General features: G+C 41.6%; 1 protein-coding gene across 2 annotated transcripts in view; it reads left to right on the forward strand.

Annotated features, from left to right (window-relative positions):
* TAF3 (TATA-box binding protein associated factor 3) overlaps positions 1-13,136 on the forward strand; it is a 182,463-nt gene that overhangs the window by 79,079 nt on the left and 90,248 nt on the right. The window lies entirely within an intron of this gene.

The following is a 13,136-nucleotide window of genomic DNA, read 5'->3' on the forward strand; positions in this document are numbered from 1 at the left end:
GGATGAGGAGGAGGAGGAGAGGAAGAAAGAATGAGAAGGAAAAGGAATAAAGGGGAAGAAGGAGAAGAACTGTGGGGTCCTTGGTACTCTCTGAGCTTGGATGTTTTCTTGCAGATGGTTTTCACGAGTTAGGTGACATCATGCAGTGGTAGAAGGGAGTAAGGTTTAAGGAGTGGAGGAGGAGGAGGAGAGGAAAAAAGAATGAGAAGGAAAAGGAATAAAGGGGAAGAAGGAGAAGAACTGTGGGGTCCTTGGTACTCTCTGAGCTTGGTTGTTTTCTTGCAGATGGTTTTTACGAGCTAGGGTGAAACCCTTCAGTGGTAAAAGGGAATGGAGGAAGAGAAAGAGAAGAAAGAAGGAGAAGGAATAAAGGGGAAGAAGCAGGAGAAGGAGGAGAACTCTCTGAGATGGGTTTTTTTTTTTTTTAAATTTGATTTATATGCCGCCCTTCTCCGGAGACTCAGGGCGGCTTACAATGCATTAAGCAATAGCCTTCATACTTTTGTATATTTATACAAAGTCAGCTTATTGCCCCCACAAACTGGGTCCTCAATTTACCTACCTTAGAAAGGATGGAAGGCTGAGTCAACCTTGAGCCTGGTGAGATTCGAACTTACAGTAATTGCAGACAGCTGGTGTTAATCACAATGGTATCAGTCTGCTGAGCCACCAGGGTTGTTTTCTTGCAGACTTTTCATGACCCAACTAGATATCCTCATCAGTGTGGATGTTATCAATGCGAGCACTGATGATCTTACCTAGTTGGGCAATAAAACGTCAGCAAAACAACAACCCAGCTCAGAGAGTACCAACGACCCCCCACCCCCTCCAGCTAAATATACCATTTAACAATCCAATAATGCAAAGAACCTGTGGCTATATTTTCAGCTGACCCAGGGACACTGCAACCGTCATAAGTACATGCCAGTTGCCAAGCGTCGGAATTTTGATCACCTGACCCTGGGGAGACCGCAATGGTTATAAGTCTAAACCAGGGGTGGGCAAATGTGGCCCTTTTACAACCTGTGGACTTCAGCTCCCAGAATTCCTGAGCCAGCTTGGCTGGCTCAGGAATTCTGGGAGTTGAAGTCCACAGGTCATAAAGGGGCCATATTTGCTCACCCCTGGTCTAAACGAATAGATGTAAATCAGGGACTACCTATATTATGCTGCCCTTATATACAAACACACACACACACACGCAATCACGCTTAGTTTTATTTTGGAGAAAAACCCGTTTCTAAGAGCCAGAACAAGCTTTGAAGTTTAAACCCTTCTAATAGCAATATGTCTTCTTCTGGCAATTCCAAAGGAAGCAACCTCATTGAAAACGTTTCTTTTCTAAGGAAAGCTCTCTTGATACCTTATCGCACTTCGGAGTTTCACATTGACATGACCCGACATTTCCTTTTTAAAATGTTGCCTCTCGTACAGATGTTCACATGAGAACTTCTTTGAATGCAGTTTGGAAATTTTATGTCATACTTCAATCAGATTTTTGCGGTTGTTATGTAGATGAATATTTCTGACTTAGTGGGGGTTTTCTTTTCTTTCTTTTTCTTTTTTTCTTTCTTTGCTTCTTTTTTTCTTCCTAATAAAGTCTATCGTCTTTTCTATTCTTTCTTGAATAGAAATCAGTTTTGCTGAATTGATTGGAATTTATTGCCGGGGACGTTCGCACAGTTAAGTTTGACACTAGCCAGAGCTGACAATAATGCTAAGTCCCAGAGTTTCTCAACCTTGCTCACTTTAAGATCTGTGGACTTCAATTCCCAGAATTTCCCAGCCAGCAAACCTAGCTGGGGAATTCTGGGAGTTGAAGTCCACGGGTCTTAAAAGGGACCAAGGTTGAAAAACACTGAGGCTTTGCTGGCTGGGGAATTCTGGGAGTTGAAATCCAAGAACATAATTTCATCCCAGAACAGTTCTATGCTGCCTTTTCTAGTCCTCTGTTTTAAATAGACTTTGGAACATATTTCTTCTTGCCATACAGGTAGTCCTTGACTTATGACCACAGCTGAGTCCAAAATTTCTGTTGCTAAGCGAGACAGTTGCACGCGTCTCCCAGCAGAGACTTGAAAATCAGCTGGCCAGCGGGAGGCGCGCAGGCATGTGCAGTGGAGCTGACCTGGGCATCGGCTAGCGTGCCTGCAGAGATGGCTTCACATGCCACCTGTGGCATGCGTGCCATAGGTTCGCCATCACAGACCTATATTGTTGTTTTGAAACAATCGGCCTTACAAGTATTTATTTTGACACACGTATGCTAATAAGTAACACTTATTACTTACACACTGTTTATGCCAATTACTTACACTAATGGTAGTTTGGGATAATTGTCAGGGTATTATTATTATTATTATTATTATTATTATTATTATTATTATTATTATTATTTATTGGTTAATCTTTAGTGAGATTCACAGCCTTTGAGGCTGGTTAATAGCTCAGCAGCTCGAGTCCTAACCAAGGACCTAGGAACTGTTAAGGTATCGTCGGAGGATGTAAGCTGTTCCGAGTAAGGTAGTTTTTTGTAGAGTCAAAATGTTCAAGTCCGGCAAATTTAGAATTTCTAAATAGCGGGGTAGCCCTTTCGGTATTGCTCCGAGGGCTCCAATTACAATCGGGACAACACACGATTTCTTTTTCCACAGTCGCTCAACTTCAATTTGTAAGTCCCGGTACTTTGTGATTTTTTCTTGCTGCTTATCTTCAATTCGTGCATCACCAGGTATTGCAATGTCAATGAACCATACTTTTTTCTTTTCAACTATTGTTATGTCAGGTGTGTTGTGGACCAAGTGCCTGTCAGTCTGAATCCTAAAGTCCCACAAGATCTTGAGTTTCTCATTCTCTAAAACTTTCTCAACCTGATGTTCCCAGTGGTTTTTGCTGTACTCAAATCCAAACTTTTGGCACAATTTCCAGTGAATGATTTTAGCAACACGGTCATGGCGTTGTAGGTAGTCAGTTTGTGAAATTTTGCTGCACCCACTGATCAGGTGGTCGACTGTCTCTTCTTTTTCATTGCAGAGGCGGCATTTGCTGTTGGTGGTAACATGTTGAATTTTTGCCTTCATACAGTTTGTGGCTAGGGCTTGTTCTTGAGCTGCCAAAATAAAGCTTTCTGTTTCTTTTTTCAGTACTCCTGATCTTAACCAGTTCCAAGTTAGTTTCTGGTCAGCTTTGCCTTCAATACTTTTCAGGTATTGGCCATGCAGAGCTTTGTGTTTCCAATTTTCAGCTCGCTGCTCAGTTACTTCTTTCTTATATTCTGCTTTTGTTTTAGTTGTCTTTAAAAGGCCTCCTTTATTTACTTCCTTAATCATTGGTTCTTCACTTTTCTGGATGTAACCATTCAAGCTGCATTTTTCTTCTTCCATAGTCTGCTTTACTTGTAGGAGTCCTCGACCACCCTCTGCTCTTGGTAAATATAATCGGTCAACATCACTTTTAGGGTGCAAGGCATGATTCATTGTCATAAGCTTCCTTGTTTTTCTGTCCAAATTGTCTAACTCCATCTGGGTCCAGTCAATTATTCCTGCAGAGTATCTAATCACAGGTATAGCCCAGGTATTTATGGCTTTTATGATGTTTCCTCCACTCAATTTGGACATTAATATCTTATGAATTCGTCGAATGTACTTGGCTGAAGTTAATTCCTTGACTTTATTATGCATTAAGTCAGAGGCTTCTAAAATTCCCAAGTACTTGTAGCCTTCTTCTGATTTTACTGCCTTTATCATTTCTTCATTCTCTAGTTCTATTCCATCCTCTTCTATGATCTTGCCTGCTTTGGTTGTTATTGTTGCACATTTGTCAATTCCAAACTGCATACCAATGTCTTGGCTGAATTCTTTTGTGTTTTCAATTAATAAATTCAGTTCAGCTTTTGTTTTACAAACAGCTTCAAATCATCCATGTACATCAAGTGCGAGATTTTCAGTCCTTTCTTTGCAAGTTCGTATCCACAGTTCATCTTCTTCAAAATGATTGTCAGTGGTAGCATTGAGAGTATAAAAAGTAGGGGTGAAAGGGAATCGCCCTGGAAAATGCCTCGTTTAATTTCAACTTCACCCAGTTCTTCTTCATTAGCCATAAGTTTTGTTTTCCAGAGGTTCATTGAAGATTCCATGAATTTTTGTATGTTGCTGCTTATTATTATTATTATTATTATTATTATTATTATTATTATTATTATTAGAACAACAAATGTCTCACTCAGCATTGTAAATTCTGGGCTCAATCACGGTCGTAAGTTGAGGACAACCTGTACAGCGAACACACAACAAGAAGAACAAAAAAAAAAAGAAGGAACAGAAAGAACTGATTTTTCTAAAGTGGCATTCATGGGCTTCTCAGAACCTGATCTCCACTTCAAACATAAAATAGACATTGTGCTGATTCGCTTCAGGAAAGCACGCAAAAGGATTTGATTCCATATTATCCGAAACTAGCCGGTTATCCGAAGCCTCATCTTCGCAAGGGAATGGAATGCACAAAAGCAGAGCTTTAGCACACAATAAATGATCTGTACAAATTGGTCCTTCATTCAGCAGACAAATTTAAAAACCCCAAATTACGGCAAACTACCGATCTGTTTCATTTTTGGCACAGGAAAGCAGATCAGGCTCAGGAATTGGCATTTATTTGACGATATCATTTTGTCCCATTTTACGATTTCCCTGCAGTTGTTAAGTTAGTAATACGGTTGTTAAGTGAATCTGGCTTCCCCATTGATTTTGCTTGTCAGAAGGACGCAACATGGGATCACATGACCCCGGGACACTGCAACTGAACCCGTTGTCAAGCATCCAAATATAAATCACGTGACCATGGGGATGCTACAACGGTCGTAACTATGAAAAATGGTCACAAGTCATTTTTTCCAGTGCCGTTGTAACTTGGAGCGGTCAATAAACAAACGGTTGTAAGTCGAGGGCCACCTTCCTTCCTCCCTCTCTCCCTCTTTTTTCCTTCCTTCCTTCCTTCCTTCCTTCCTTCCTTCCTTCCTTCCTTCCTTCCTTTATTGGTTTGATTTCTTAATCATCATTACATTTACAAAGTAATATAGGCTCGTTCTAATTTTCCCTTTCAACAAAGTCTCATTCGTCATCTTCAGGCTGGTGTTCTCGGCTTCGTGCTTCTAGGAGCGATGTGTGTGATCGCAGCTGTTTCTTCCTTTTATATATATATATTTACGTTCTCAACATGGATGTCCCAATATATATCTTTGTATATAATTGGATTATTATGCCAGTTTCAGTGGGTTTCTTTCTTGAGGGGAAACATTCTGCTTCTCCCCCCTCCTTTTTTTTTCTTATTCCTCCGTTCAAGTCATATACAGTACGCTGCTATAATTTCACAATTCTTGGTTTAAAAGAAGCTAATGCTTCTTAATCTCTCTCTGTGTGGAAGAGACTACAGAGGAATGGCTTTTGACTAATTCTCATGCACAAGCTAATATCTTGCTTGTTATTGCCATAGATTGTACAGACATGCGATTTGGAGGCATTCCTAATGAAGGCCGGTCCTTTTGGCACATCTAAACAGATTTAAGAGAAAACAAATGCAAAAAGCTCTAGGGAAAAGACCTAGATCATCTTCTTATTATCCTAATAGAAATATAAACAGAAACGGAAAGGATCATCTACCTTTCTGAAAACCGAGAATTTTATAAAATGTTCTTATGGCCCCAAGGAAAAGAAAAGATAATTTAGGTACAGGAAATATGCAATAAGACAACCATTTCTGTTATTCTAATTGATTTTCACCCCAGTTTTTTAAAAGCAAGGGCTTACAAAGGCAGTTTATAATAAAGATGTTAGAAAGAAGACAGCTAAAGAAACGTTAATTTTAAAAAAAAAATAATCAGAGTAAAACGTAGAAACTAGGATCAAGATTACTACTGAAGAATAACCATGTATTTGGACGTATTTTTAAATAAATGGAACTAAGCGGTATAATGATAAATGTCGGAACTTGGGGAATATTGATATTTTCCTGATTGTTTTTAGAAATTCTGGCACTAGCTATTAAAAGATGAAGCTCCCAATTCTGTGATTCTGTTATTCTAGCTTGCCTGTATCTGGTTAATGTCAGTGTGCTAATTGAAACACAATTCCGAAATCTTTTCTCGTTTCCTCCACTTATAAGGGGAAAAGCTTTACAGGTAGTCCTCAACTTACGACCACAATTGAACCCAGTATTTATGTTAAGCAGGAACTTTGTTGTGAGTTTTGCCCCATTTTACGACTTTTCTTGCCACAGTTGTTAAGTGAATCATTGCAGTTGTTAAGTGAGTAAAATGGTTGTTAAGTGAATCTGGCTTCTCCATTGTCAGAAGGTCGGAAAAGTGGATCACACAACCCTGGGACACTGCCACCGTCATAAATATGAGTCAAATGCCAAGCATCCAAATTTAAATCAAGTGACCGTGAGGATGCTACAATGGTCATAAGTGACAAAAATGGTCATAAATCACTTTTTTTTAGTGCTATTGTAACTTTGAACAGTCACTAAAGGAACTGTTGTAAGTCAAGGACTACCTATACTTGTATCCAGCAATATAAGAAATAAAATCACCTCATGGCATTCATATTTTCAGTTAAAAATCTGTTGCTGGATCTAAGTGTTTGCCAAAATTCCTAACACCTATGGTAACACCATTTCCAAATTGGTTAGCTACATGGATATGTACAAAGAATATTTTGTAATTTTCTTTTGTTGTGTCTTCTCTGGTTTGTTAGATGTGCTTTACAGCATTCATGGGAGGAACGGATTATTATTATTAGACATGTGGCTAAGACGCTGAGCTTGTCAATCGAAAGGTCGACAGTTCAGCGGTTCGAATCCCTCGTGCTGCATAACGGGGTGAGCTCCTGTTACTTGTCCCAGCTTCTGCCAACCTAGCAGTTCGAAAGCATGTAAAAAATGCAAGTAGGAAAATAGGGACCACCTTTGGTGGGAAGGTAACAGCGTTCTGTGCATCTTTGGCATTTAGTTATGCCGACCACATGACCACAGAGACGTCTTTGGACAGCGCTGGCTCTTCGGCTTTGAAACGGAGATGAGCACCGCCCCCTAGAGTCGGGAACAACTAGCACATATGTGCGAGGGGAACCTTTACCTTTATGATTTTAGGAGAGTTACAATCAGAAACGTGACAGAGGCCAGTTTGGATGGAGAATAGAGATGTGAATGATAAAATTCCCGAATGTTTTCCCGAAAATAAGACCCAACCAGAAAACAAGCCCTAGCATGATTTTCCCGGATGCTCATAATATAAGCCCTACCCCAAAAATAAGCCCCAGTTAAGATCGTCAGCCAGATGGACTCATTTACTGTATTTCCCGAAAATAAAACCAACCAGAAAATAAGCCCTAGTGTGTCTTTTGGAACAAAAAATAATATAAGACCTGGTGTTATTTTCGGGAAAACACAAGTATGAAATATGAGTCAAACTTGCATGTTGTTTCAGTTGATGGGATAAAGGTGGGAAGTTGAAGTTTTTCAACTAAGAGCAGACAGACTTTTAGTGATTGTCGACCATGGTTAATACAGGCAGTCCTCAACTTACAACAGTCTGTTTAGTGACCATTTGTTCAGAGTTACAATGGCACTGTAAAAAAGTGACTTGTGACTGTTTTTCACATGACTTTTGAAGCATCCCCATAATCATGTGAACAAAATTCAGATGCTTGGCAACTGGTTCATACTTATGACCGTTGCTGTGTCCTAAGATCATGTGAATCCCCTTTTGCGACCTTCTGACAAGCAAAGCCAATGGGGAAAGAGAGATTCTCCCCCACTTCCTCCTTCTACCAACCTTCCCACCCCCACCAGTAAGGCTGCATCTGTTTGTGGGGGAGGGTTTCTGTAATGGAGAAACTGTGGGGCTCTTCCCTGTCCTTTTCTTCCTTCTATCCATATTCCTTAACGCTGGTTGCCAAGGCAATTCCGAAAATAAATAGGAAGCCATGAATTCATATGCATACTTCCAGCAAGAACTGGCAAGGATCAATCGGCTTTTGGATGCCGATACACGTTTCAATAGATTTGTTGTACTAGCAAGGCCTTTCAAACTGTGGAGGGGGAGCATAGCCTTCTGCCAAAATTTACACAGGTTGACATGAGCTGAGTTACGAGGAAAGGAGTGGGACGACAACAACACCCTTTACAACAATGATGGCGAACCTTTTGGACTCAGTGTGCCAAAAATGCCTACCTTGAACCTCCTGGCGCTCTCTCTCTCTCTCACTCACTCCTCCCCTTCCTCTCTCTCCCTTTCCCGCCCTCCCTCCCTCTTTTTCTCTCTCCCTCCCTGTCTGTCTTTCCTTCTTTCCCTCTCTTTCTCACTCTCTCACCCTCCCTCCCTCTCTCACTCCCTGTCTGCCTCTCTCTCCCTCCCCATCAAACATTCTCCCTCCCTCTCCTATCCCTCTCTTGCTCTCTCCCTCTTCTTCTCCCTCTCCTTCTCCCTTCTTCTCTCACTCCCCCTGTCTCTACCACTTTCCCTCTTTCTCACCCTCCCTCCCTCTCTCCATCTCCCCTTACTCTCTCCCTCTTTCATTCCCTCTCCCTCCCCCTCGAACTATCTCCCCCTCCCTCTTCCTCTATCCCACTCTCTCTCTCTCCCTCCCTCTCCTTCCCCCTCTCCCTCTCTCTCCCAGTCTGTCTCTCCGTCTTTCCCTCTCTCTCTCCCTCTTCCTCTCTCTCTCATACGCACATACACATATACAAGTGGGAGACCTCTCCAGACCTCCCCTCCCCTCCCCTTCAAAAATCACACAAGCATGATTTTTCAGAGGCCTGAGAGACCCCCACTTGTCAGCAAAAATGGCACAGTATGTCATCTATGGCAGTGGTCACTAACCAATGGCCAGTGGTCCATGAGAAAATTTTAGTGGTCCGCAGAAAAATTATTTGCATTTTTTATATTGCACTAAATACTATTTATCTTTTTAAAAAATTCATATTAGTGGCCCGCAGGATTTAAAATTATGAATTTAGTGGTCCCTCAGGTCCAAAAGTTTGGTGACCCCTGAGCTATGGCACCTGTGTCATAGCTTTGCCATCAATTCCTTAGACTTATAATTTTGCAGTTGGATTATTTTTTTTAAAAAAAACAATTCAACGTCTATAATATGTTTAATAAATGGAATATAGCTATCATAGGACAATTGGATAAAGATCACACAAGCAAAAAACGTATTCTGAAAAGTTGGTCGTTGCCCCCAAAACAGTCCTTATCCAGACCTCCCTGGACAAGCTCAACATACCACTATATCAGCACGCCAGCATTGCTTCTTTTGAGGCATTGCCCCTGTGCTCTACGTCGCCATTGGCATTAGCTAAATTCCATTTAGCACTCCAGTGCCAAAAAAGGGGGGGGGAAATGTAAGTCATAGCCGCCTGGTACTATTTTCAGCAAAACTGTGGAATGCATTCGAGTCATTGGACCCTGTACAAATGTGGCACCTGGAGTTAGTATTACAACTTTGGACAAAGCTATATTTGAGCCAGTGAAGAACTGAATGTTATTTCCTTTTTTTGCTAGATAACATTGGGAAGGATAGTTTCAGAGATAGGGGCTTAGTCGGCAGAGGAGTATAGATAAGCTAGTATTAAGAACTTCTACAGACTTCTTACCGAAAATCAATAGTATCTTTTATATTTCTCTGGAGATAATTCTTCTTCCTCTCCACCCTAATCTTCAGAAAAGTGGACGAAAGGAGAGAAGCTGCATGTTATAGCAGTTTAAAACTCCCAGCAAAAAAAAAAAAAAAAAAGTCAGTGGCCTGGGTAAGCACTTCAATTAAGCCTTGGCAATAGAGCGGTCAGCAATTCTGAATTGGCTGTAATTCGAAAGCTGGCCCTTGCCAGCTCAACTAATAAAATGGAGAGAATTAGCACTTTGGCTGGGTTCGCAGAACATGTCCGTCTAGGGTAGAATGGGATAGGGCACGTGGTGGCCCGCCATGTTGTGAGAAAGTCAACCATTACGTTAGCATGTCCCAAAGGTGCTTTTTTTCAAAAGGCAACTGGACTTTGTTTTTCCTTGAAGACGTTTCGCATCTCATCCAAGAAGCTTTATCAGTTCTGACCAATTGGTGGAGGACGACAGGATTGATACTCCTTGCAGTGCTCTGGTCATTAGCACTCTTTCTGAGGATTGTTGAGGCCACTTGGAAGTTTATCTGTGGTCTCAGGGTCACCTGAATAGTGGAAATGGGTATGGAGCCTTCTTGGAACTGCTGAAAAGATTGTGTTGTAAACAGATAAACCTCCTAAGTGGCCTCAACAATCCTCAAAAAGAGTACTAATGACCAGATGACTGCAAGGAATATAATCTTTCCATCCTCTACCATTCAGTTAGAACTGAAGACGTGTCTTGGATGAGAAGTGAAACATCTTATATTATGTGAACACAGGAATTGTGCTTTAAAAAAAAACAAAACCAGGTTAGGTGTGTTGTTTGAACCATGTTTTTATTTCAAAAACCTTGTCTGTACATAATAGATTTTGGTATGTGCAACATATTCATTGTCTCTGCAACAGAAATAGACAGTTTGCCCTCGAGTTATAACCATACCTGCGCCGAACATTTCTGTTGCTAACCAAGGCAGTTTGTTAAGTGAGTTTTGCCCCATTTTACGACCTTTCTTGCCCCAGTTGTTAAGTGAATCACTGCAGTTGTTACGCAAATAACACGGTTGTAAAGTGAATCTGTCTTCCCCCTTGACTTTGCTTGTCAGAAAGTCACAAGAGATGATTACCTGACCTCAGAGCACTGAAACAGTCATAAAGACCTGCCAGTTGCCAAGCATCTGAATTTTGATCACGTGACCATGGGGCTGCTGCAACGGTTGTAAGTGTGAAAAACGGTCACAAGTCCCTTTTTTCAGTGCCATTTTTTCATTTTGAACAGTCAATAAATAAATACAATGTAAGTCGAGGGCCACCTTTGTGTTTTAAATCTCTAACGTTTTCTGGCTTATTCATTCATTTATTTACTTATTTACTGTGTTTCCCCAAAAATAAGACCCTGTCTTATTTTTATTTTTTTTGAACTCTGAAATAAGTGCTTGGCCTTATTTTTGGGGAGGTCTTATTATTTTGGGGCGCATGGAGCAAGACAGGGCTCCTCTTGCCATCTTACCTGATTTCCAGCTCTCTCTCCCTAACCCTAACCAGAGAAAATGCTGCGCGTGCATTTCAATATTTTCGGGGAGGGCTTATTTTCGGGGAGGGCTTATTATTTTGGGGTGCATGGAGCAAGATAGGGCTCCTCTTGCCATCTTACCTGATTTCCAGCTCTGTCACCCTAACCAGAGGAAATGGCGGGGACCGGCTGCGTATGCGGTTAAATATTTTCGGGGAGGGCTTATTTAGGCGTATGCGCTCAAAAGCCCGATTGGGCTTATTATTAGGGGATGTCTTATTTTCGGGGCAACAGGGTATCAAATTACATTCCAAATTCTTTGGAAGAGAAAGATGAAGACGGTCCTTCATATACGGTGATGGTAGAGGAATTCGGCGTGTCTAGCTATCGGCCCCAGTCAGTATTGCCAGTAAGGCATGATGCGGTTTGTAGTTCACTAAGGTCTTTTATTTCATGGCTAAGAAATCTGGCTCCGGCCTAGACTGGAAACTGACTAAAGGAACCTTCTTTCCATTTTGTTTTATTAATATGGAGTCCTTCCCATATTTGTAGTTATTTTCTTTGTTTTGAAACAGTTCTAGAAACCCCCCAGAGACTGCCAGCTTGTTTTCGTTCGAGTTGATAATTTATTCTCCGAATTCCTTGGAAATTATCCTGTTCTATTGTAGATTTCTCCCCCAATATAGTCTCCCTGGGGCTGTTGTTACCATGGAAACAACGAGGCCGGTTTGTGCGGGGGGGGGAGGAGAGGAAACAAGGCCTTGCCAGGAAAAGGTGAATTGGCAACCCCGGATGCTTATGAATTCATGGCAACTGGCTTCCCGAACCTGGTGTCCTCCTGACAAGCTGTACTACAACTCCCATAATCCCCAGTCCTTTGCCCTTTTGCAAATGGATGGGGAGGGATTAGAGCGGTCCAGAATTTATACAGGTGGCCCTCAAGTTACAACCATTCCTTTGGCAACTGTTTGAAGTCACTAAGCGTGAAAAACGGTTACGAGCCACTACTTTCAATGCCTTCGTCGCTTCGAACGGTCACTAAACCAACGGCCGTAAGTCGAGGACTACCTGTACACCATCCTTCTGAAATCTAATCTTCAGTCCAACCTTCACCTCATCATTGCACACTGTAAGTTCACTAACCATAATTGTTGACATTAGATTACAGGTACTGTAGTCCTCGATTTACAGCCACAACTGAGCCCAAAATTTATGTTGCTAAGTGAGAAATTAGTTAAGTGAATTTTGCCTCATTTTACGACCTTTCTCACCTTGTTTGTTAAGTGAATCCCTGCAGTTGTTAAATAAGTAACACCGTTGGTAAGTGAATCTAGCTTCCCCATTGACTTTGCTTGTCAGAAGGTCACAAAAGGGGATCACATGACCCCGGGACACTGCAACCGTCATAAATATGAACCCCATGTCAAACATCACATGACCGTGGGGATGCTGCAACGGTCGTAACTGTGAAAAATGGTCGTAAGCCACTTTTTTCGGTGCTGTTGTAACTTTGAACAGTCGCTAAATGAATTGTTTTAAGTCGAGGACTACCTGTAATATTAACATTAACCTGGAATTTTCACTTCCCACCTTTACTTTATGGTGAACTCTTTCCGAAGCCTTTACTTTCAATTTAACAAAGTTAATTTAGAAAAAATATTGCCCACATAACAATGCGCGGCCTGTAATAAGCAGCAATGGGTTTTACATATTCTTACCACCGGTTTGCTCCGCCCCTATCTAATCGGGAGGAAATGGGGATTTTGTAGTAACCTTCCCCCAGATTGGGGAGGGAATGGAGTTTTTACAGTATCCTTCCCCTGCCACGCCCACCTAGCCATGCCACACCCACCAAGCCACACCCCCAGAACCGGTAATAAAAAAATTTGAAACCCACCACTGGCGCACATATGTGCGAAGCTGGGACTTGGGAGGCAGAGAATAGATGGGGGCGGGGCCAGTCAGAATTTTT

The sequence above is a fragment of the Pantherophis guttatus genome, chromosome 7, assembly GCF_059756535.1.
Source record: "Pantherophis guttatus breed Tessera chromosome 7, ASM5975653v1, whole genome shotgun sequence".
In the NCBI taxonomy this organism is placed as follows: Eukaryota; Metazoa; Chordata; class Lepidosauria; order Squamata; family Colubridae; genus Pantherophis; species Pantherophis guttatus.